The 8,921-nt window shown below is 39.8% G+C and overlaps 1 protein-coding gene across 1 annotated transcript in view; it reads right to left on the bottom strand.

The window, feature by feature from the left end:
- Abca5 (ATP binding cassette subfamily A member 5) overlaps window positions 1-6,598 on the bottom strand; it is a 79,908-nt gene extending 73,310 nt beyond the window's left edge. The window contains exon 1 of the mRNA XM_028761278.1: window positions 6,540-6,598. The gene's annotated coding sequence lies outside the window, so the exon portion shown is untranslated. The remainder of the gene's footprint in view (window positions 1-6,539) is intronic.
- Window positions 6,599-8,921: the final 2,323 nt, after the last annotated feature.

Consider the following 8,921-nt stretch of genomic DNA (forward strand, 5'->3'; position numbering starts at 1 on the left):
GGGCTATAGAGCAGTGTGACTATTAGCTTAGGGGGCTATAGAGCAGTATGACTATTAGCTTAGGGGGACTACACCTCTCCCTGAGGAGCCATGAGCAGTTAATGGGAGGGGACATCGTATTCTTCTGTAGTGTGCCATTTTCCTTACTAAAGTAAAAAAAAGCCCCCACCCATTCACCCATGCTCAGGCAGGCAGCCCTAATTAAATGCACTGCACCACAAAAATAAGAGGTTGTTTCTGGTTTGGGGTTTTTTTTTTTAACACAAACATAAGAAGGGTCTTGTTAGGAAGGAGTCTGATGGAAGGGCAAGGAAGTAAGAGAAGATAATGAACAGAACATGACTGAAGCGCATTATATCTTTTTTCTTGAAATTGTTAAAATTGATAAAAAAAAAAAAACAAAGTAAATAACAAAAAAAAACCCAAGGTTTTCTTGTTAAACCTTCCAAAGCAACTGTCACAGCCTGTTTGACATAAATCTACAAAATGAAGGCCACTGATGTGAATCCTCTCCAAAACGAAGACAATCTGTTCTAGGTACTGATCGTGTCCACTTTAATTTAAAAAAGCAAAGAACTTTTTAAAACCAGTTTGTCTTCTCCAGAGTAAATGTTCATTATTAGAAGTTAACTTTTTATGTGCAGAGAAAAGTGATTATACTAGAGCTTTTTAAATTAACAATGAAATTATAACTTTTACTTTGTCAGTGATATGTAATTACTTACATGGGAAAAACAATAATATATTGTAAAGGTATAAGAAGGAACTAGAAACAGCACAACAAAAGCAAGCAAGAGTACACTGATAATCATCTTTGTACCGAAATAATAATAAAAAGACAAAGAGAAGATAAAAAGAAGAAAAAACACATTCATTCAAAGATAATTTGATACAAAACAAACAGAAATACCAACCAACTCAGCATGAACTTTCCCCATATTGTCTAGCAAAACACACCTTACTAAATACCACTACATTACTAATTCAAGTTAAATGTTTAACACTCCATTTTTAGATACCAAATTGTCCACAGAATATCTGGATTCATATTATCACTTCTTTGAACTTTTGCCTGAATTCATATTTGAGTCTCTTGTCTGAAGTCCGCAAGCCTAGCTATCCACTACACATCTAGTGAGAACTTTTTAAAACAAAACTAAATCCAAGCTAAGTATGTGACCATGTCTTTAATCCCAGCAGAGGTGAGCAGGTCTCTGAGTTGGAGGCAAGCCTGGTCTACACAGGTTCCAGGTCAGTCAGGGCTACATAAAGAGACCATATCTGTCTTATAATGATAATAGTGATGATAATAATAAACAAATAAACTAATAAAAAACCTTAAATCAAATTTCCCACCCATCAATCTCCACAACAAATACATCACCATCTCCATTTCCTCCTTACCCCTTGAGTTGCATTTATTATATCTTCTTCTAGCAGTATGAAATTTTTAATCAGGAGATCAGAGACTGAAAAGTCATAGGAACTGAATTTACCTTAAAGACAACACTTTTGACAATATCACTTTTCTGCCATTAGGTTTTCTTCTAATGGGAAATTTTATACACACACACACACAGGAGAGAGAGAGAGAGAGAGAGAGAGAGAGAGAGAGAGAGAGAGAGAGAGAGAGAGACTGACTGACTTGTTTTATGTATATGAGTATGCTATCTTTATGTGCACCAGAAGAAGGCATCAGATCCCATTACAGATGGTTGTGAGCCACTGTGTGGTTGCTGGGAATTGAACTCAGGACCTCTGGAAGAACAGCTAGTACTCTTAACAGTTGAGCCATCACTCTAGCTCCTAGTAGGAAATTCTTATTATGCTCAAACTTGGTTTTTCTTCTTTGGGGGAATGCTCTACTATCTTCTCATAATTATTTTTTTCAACCAAAAGCATCTTAACCAACATAACAGAGGTACCAAAGTCAACAAATGTACCGATTACCAGTGCTTGAAGCAGTGGTATTGTATAGTGATTAAGAATGTGACCTCTATAATCAAACCAACTAACATGAATTCTGCCTCTGTCACCTCATAGCTATGAGATGTTAGAAAAGTTATTCAACTGTTTTTTCTCCACTTGCCATTTGTAAAACAATTACAGTGCCTACTTGGGGTCCTTAAAATGACTAAATGATGACTAAATGAACTGGTACATGTAAACTGAAATCATGGCACAAGGCAAGAGATTAATTATAGATGTTGATCAATACTACATACAAAAGTAATAGAACCATTAAAGGAATAATAAGCGTTATCATATTGTTGGAAGAGCAATAGGGTAAATAAAGGAAAACTGATGGAAATGAAATTATCAGAGACAAGAGTCTCAATAAATAGTGTTGACGGCTGTTAAAGACAAACTGGTAAACCATAATAAATAAAACTGAATCATGTGACTCCACCAGAATGGAGGAGGATGACGAGAAAGAACAAAGAGAAGAAACAATGAAGTACAAAATCCATTACAGATGAACACACAGGAATCACTATGATGACTCTATAACTTTATTACTGAAGAGCGGGTCTAATTGTGTGGGAAATATTACATTTCAGTATTTTTGAGCTTCTATCCATTCAAGTTAGTAAAGCCTGACAGTAGTGACCAGGATGCTAACAAAGTATAAATAGAAAATCGAAAAGTCTACTAAAGTAACCTTTCTTTCCTAATAGACAAGTAATTGAATTAAAAATAAAGCATTTCATAAGCCAAATACCAGAAAATCAGAAAAAATGAGAAAACTTTGCTTATTTACTATGTGTATATACATTTTTATTTGGTGTGTGTGTGTGTGTATGTGTGTGTGTTCATGTGTTGGGAGCTGGTTCTCTTCTTCCTCATGTGGGTTGAAGGGACTGAACTCAAGACTTTTAGGCTTGGCCACCAAGTACATTCAGCTACTAAGCCATCTCACTGGACTGAGAAGGTTTACTAACTGAGAAATTTGAAATTATTAAGTATTTTTTAAATATAAGAGAATCCTATCGTTTTATTAATTGCCTTTGTTTAAAATGTACTTTTAAGAGATTCTTCGCCGGCTGGCGCACGCCTTTAATCCTAGCACTTGGGAGGCAGAGACCGGGATTTCTGAGTTCAAGGCCAGCCTGGTCTACAGAGTGAGTTCCAGGACAGCCAGGGCTACACAGAGAAACCCTATCTCGAAAAACCAAAAAAAAAAAAAAAAAGAGATTCTTCATTTTAAAAAAAAAATCTCTAACTTATCTAAAATTACCTTTACCTCTGTCCAGCATTCTTAGCAACAATGTATCAAGTATTTTGGAATAAACAATATCATTTTATTTTGTAAGGGTAAAATCACCTTGAAATTAAAATTTATTATGTAGATCTCATTTTTAAGTCCATGTTTACTTCTGTGAGGTATGAAGTATATCATATAAAGACCTCAGCAATCTTTACATTCAGAGCTATTTGCTGATACGATGTGGTCAACGGTCTCTTAGCATATCTGAGATTCCTGGGAAGGCTCTCGACTGAAAATATGTTCTGTACTTCCAAGTACAGAGGTACTGAGGTCATTTCTGGCCAACTCAAGCAAGGCTAATTATCACTGCTTTATTCCCCTTTATAGTAAGTACATCTAACTATAATTAGTTAACATAGTGTATTACCATTTTTATGTCTTCATCTTGACCCTAACTCATAAGATCTTTAATGAAAAATAAGTGTCTTATTTCTATTTGCTTTTCTGACACCACCAATTTTAATTATCTTAATACAGTTTCCTTCATCAACCCTTTCCCTGAGCCTTACAGATTAAAGGTCTGAAAGCTAAGATGGAAGGGGTAGTGGTGTTCATATCCGGCCCACATCTCACTCTGCACCATCCAAGAGTTAACAACGTGTGGGTCTGAGGGAGAGAGAATGAGACCAGGTTTCACTGTGAAGCCCTTGATGGCTGTCAACTCCCAGAGATCCACCTACCTACCAAATATCCACATTTTTTTTAAGTGTTGGAGGGAAAAAAACAAATAGCAGTAACTGTGACAGGTGAAAATATAAAATTCAAATCTCAGGGTCTCCATTTGTTGTATGAAGAGCTGTGTTGGAACCCACCCCTGCTGCTTCATACATGCATGGTCTTGGACCACTTTGAGCTATGAAGGCAAATTTAAGCTGAGACAGAATCTACTCAGTCTTCAAAGCCTAAGAGGTTTACTTCTTTACTCTTCGTCTAAAAGGATTCACTAATTCCTTTTACCAGTTATAGGAGATGGAGGTAAGAGGAAAAAGGTTGTTACTTTTCTAACATGTTCTAAAGAATGTCTGCACAAATAAACAAACAAAAAAAGTATCTTACTATCACTAACTCAAAGTAAATCAAATTAAATGTAATGTTGTAATTCAGTTGAGGGGAAGAGTTAAAAAAGAATTTCTAAGCAGAGAGAAAACTATGGAGACTGAATTCCCAAAAGACTTGATCTGTGTAAAATAGAGACCTCCCCACAACCCGGGGGAGGCAGACGACACCCTGGAATGTGGCAGAGCAAGGGTGTACGCCCTAGACAGCAAGGTAAAGATGAAAGTCACAACAGGCTGTGAGGCAGCTTGTATACAAGATGAAGCACTGATTCTATGCACCCCAAGTGGCACCTCCAGCCCTCCTCTGTACCTTTACACCCAAGGGAGATGCTTCACACTTTACAAGTCCATGCACTTCCCCAATCCTCAAAACTCCTACGTCTCCATCTCTAACATCATCTCCAAACTACATCTGGATTCCTACCTCAGTGAGAAAACAGTAACAATCAAAAGAAATGTCTCCACTCTTCCCCACTGTGCCTCCAATAATTTACATGTTAAACAATGCACATGGCAGCCTAGAGACCCCACTCCCCCCAAGAACTCTAAATCACAAAAACATAAATGCAATCGGCTTTTAACTATATTTTTAAATTAAGAATTAATTTTTTTTTTAAAAGAGCTGCTAATCTACTCAGCAATGCACTGAAAGAAAAACCTACCCAACTACTTTTCTGGCTTCACAATGACTATAAGAAACCTTTAAATTTAACAGACAGCATAATAAATGCTTTCCTCGCTGATCCTTTAAAATTTACCAAAAGTAGTGACATAATAAAACAAGACATTAATGCCAATAAAGTTTAACCTAAATTTTATGACAGTATGTCTTGTTGGAGAAAAAGGATGTAACAGCACCCATATGGCAAGTTAGCTATTAGCTTTTCATTCATATATATATATATATATATATATATATATATATAATAGATATGAAAGTATAAAGTTCACACTATATGAAAGTTTCAAGTTTGCACTTAAAACTATTTCCAGTCTAATTTTACACACTAGTGAAGACTACAATTTATTTTATTATGAATTGCTTTTCATAATTACCCTTTCAATTAAACTCAGTGGCAGAAATTACACATACTATATTCACCTCGGAACTTTAGAAACAAAATTATAATCTGGGATGTAAAAGACAATAAGCATGTAACAAATGTATTAATATATTTATACAAAATTTAAGATTTCCCTATGTTTAATATAATTTGAAGTTTTGTATTATGGAAAACACATCAGATTAAAGGACCCACATTCAAAGATCACTTTCAGGGTAAACACACACAAAGTGTTCTAATAATGTTCTCATCAACTGAGTCTTCTCTGACGATACATAAAAACGCTCTCCGGGCAAACATAAAATATAGTGGGAAAAGCACCAGGATTAAAGAGTCTGGAATCTCTGAGGGAGAATCTCAGCACCTCATTTTTTCCCCAGCTGGGACCTTAATAAAGTTATTTAACCTCTTTAAGACCCATTTCCCACACAGAGTACTCTCTCCGACCTCAGGACTGGTTTCAAGATTAAGTAATACTGACCCTGGCTCTGAGCCAGGATCTAACCTCATCTTGGGCTCCAGAATGTCCTTAATTTTTGTCCTCAGACTTGATTCTTTGAAAACGTAAAGCCAAGCTTTAGAGAGCTGGGGGTGGGGGGTGGGGGTGGGGGAAGACCCTCAACTCCGCCCGCCCCAAACAGAGGCCGCGCCTGGCAATCTTCGTTAGTTATGTTTGGGGAATTCGGATATTTTCAACCTCAAAACCGTGTCACGAGCTCTGCGGCTTTTCCTGTCACCCCTAGTCCTCTGGTCACACAGGACCCGCTAACCCATCTGCCCCCCAAAGCAGGGTGATGGTCCTGAGCCCTCAGGAGGAAAACTGACTTCGGTTTTGTCTGGGTTTTTATTTCATTTCGGTTTGTCCTTTCTTTTCCTTCTGCCTCTCTCGAAGTTCTGAGGATGTCACTAGCCCCATGGCCGGGTGTCCCTGTCAGCGCCCGCCAGCATCCTCGGGCTCCCCGCGGCCCGCCACACCCTCTCCTCAGCCCCCCAGCTGCTCGGCCGTCCCCGTCGTCCCCGCGGTCCCCGCCGCCGCGTCACCTCTCTCCACAGACGCGAACGGCGAGCGGCCTCGAGCGCCGCGGGCCTCGGCGCCTCCTCACTCCGCCGTCGCTGCCGCAGCGCCGTCCAGCCCAAGCCGCAGCTTACCTGCGGCGACCGCGGTAAGTGACGGAGCTCGGAAATTCTGCGCCGAGACGCAGTCCGCGAGGCCGAGCGCGCGCGCGCCCGACGCCCCGCTACGCGGAGAGAGCCGCGCGCGCCGCCGAAGCCACGCCCCCTGCCCTCCCTGCATGCACCTGAGGGTGGGGCGTGCGTAACGCGCGTGCTCCTGGAACTCGAGACGGGAGCGCGCTTGGGGGCGGGGCTACTGGTGGGCGGGGCTACGACGGAGGTAAGCGCACCCGCCGGGTTTCAGCGAAGTTGGCCGCGGAGGCACGAAGGGTTTGAGAAGATTGAAGTGCAGCCTTGGTTCTCCACCCTCCCATCTTTCTCTGTTTCCTTGTATTTAAAGAGTTGATGAAAGTCTCTCTGCCACTCCTTCTCCCTCCTGCTGCAGTGTCCCCCTTCTGTAAAGATGGCCTTCCCCTGTCCAGCCTCAGACTGCGACCCTGCATATCCTTTCGGTTCCTCTTAAAAATCTGCAAGTGTTGACTTCTGGTAGAGACTATATACCACACTTAATTTTTACTTAAAATGCAAACCGATTTTAGGCGTTTTGTTACCCAAAGTGATGGAAACAATGGTCAAAGTTATTGCAAAGTAAAGTTCACAATACCAAAATTACACATCCCTGAAGAAGACTAATCCTTTCTTTTCCAGAAGCCACAAACTACCAATTCATAACACACACACACCATTCATGCTGGAATTTTTGCGGGCTTGATCTTGAATGTGTCTTGTGCGTGCAGTCCCGGGTGCTATGTGTTACACAGTTACTTCGAAAACGTTTTCAGCTCTGTGAATGTGAACATCATTCATACGTATCATACATATTTTGTGCCTGTGTGTATACCTCTCAAATTTAAAACGAAGTGTATAGAATTTGTTCTGCTTCGTTATACATGTGTGGCCGTTTTTGCCTGCATGTACGTTTTCCCTATCATACGGTAAATATACTTGCATTTCTCATCATCTTAACACAGTGGTATCTTTCCTCTTGACACCCCACTCGGCACCATACTATCCCTTTCACTCTCTTACGTGCTAATCTCTCAGCTACACCGTAAGTGGACTGAAGTTAAGAGCTTTTTCTTACACTAATTTTAAGATTTCAGGTCTCATGAATCATAGACTATGGTAAATACCGCTAATAATATTACTGATGAGAGAAAACACCTACAAGAAAGAATATGTAAATATTTTTATCTTCACAAAATATCCCTACTCACCTGACAAAATTTTACCCATAGAAACAGAAAGTATTAAAATTATATTACAGGGCTGGATTTTTAGTTCAGTGACAGACTGCTTACCTAGATTATGCAAGGTCCTGGCTTTAATCCCCAGCAACACACACACACACACATACACACACACCTTTTAAAATGGACAACGAGATTATAGGTTTGTGAGAATAACACAGCACACAAAGAAGATATTTTATTTTTCCCCTCCCCAAAGAAGATTTTTTTAAAAAAAAAAAAAACTTGCTACAAATTAATGTGTGGGGCATGACATATCTAGTGCCTCTACGCAAGCTATTCATCAGACCGTTTGTATCTTGTAAACATGCTGGTCACACAATGTCTACCTGAATTTCCACAATTACCAGGTTTCAATAGTAAAACAGCAGCTGGAGAGAAGGACATTTCGTTCTGCACTTCTGTATCTAGGAAATAGTAACACGCAATACGCACATCTTGGTTGTCATGGTGGAAACTGAAATCCCCATATCTCATTAATAGGCCTTAGAGACAAATAAAGCACATGGGAGTTCATAGATCATGAGAGTTCCAGCTTGATATTTAAGAAGCTCGATGGCTGTAGGAAATTAACAGTGGGCCACAGTTCTCACCAGTATTTAATGTGGAGGAAGAGAACAGATCTTGCTACATAGAATATTAACTTACAACCTGACGAACAATGGTCATGTGTGTCACCGCTTTTGCTTGCTAGACACCAGAGACTTATTTAAATGGATTTTTCTAGGCCATTTTGCTAAAATTTGGATTACTGAATCATTTGTGGTGGGGCAAATGAAAATAGCCTCCATAGGATTGTATATTTAAATGTTTGTTTCACCATTGGAGAAACCGTTTGGGGAAGGATTGGGAAGTGAGGCCTTCTTGGAAGAGGTGTGTCAGTGGGACAGGCTCGGAGGTTTCAAAAGTCCCCAATAGCCTCAGTGTACTCTTTCTTCCTGCTTGCAAATGGAAGATCAGATGTGAGATCTCAGTCACTGCTCCAATGCCATACCTGGCTGCCTGCTGCCATGTTTCCACCATGATGCTCACAGACTAACCTTCCAAAACCATAAGCAAGACCCCAGTTAAATGCTTCCTTTAATAAATTGCCTTTTTCAAGGTGTCT

This window comes from Grammomys surdaster, unplaced genomic scaffold (assembly GCF_004785775.1).
Source record: "Grammomys surdaster isolate TR1022 unplaced genomic scaffold, NIH_TR_1.0 126906, whole genome shotgun sequence".
NCBI lineage: Eukaryota > Metazoa > Chordata > Mammalia > Rodentia > Muridae > Grammomys > Grammomys surdaster.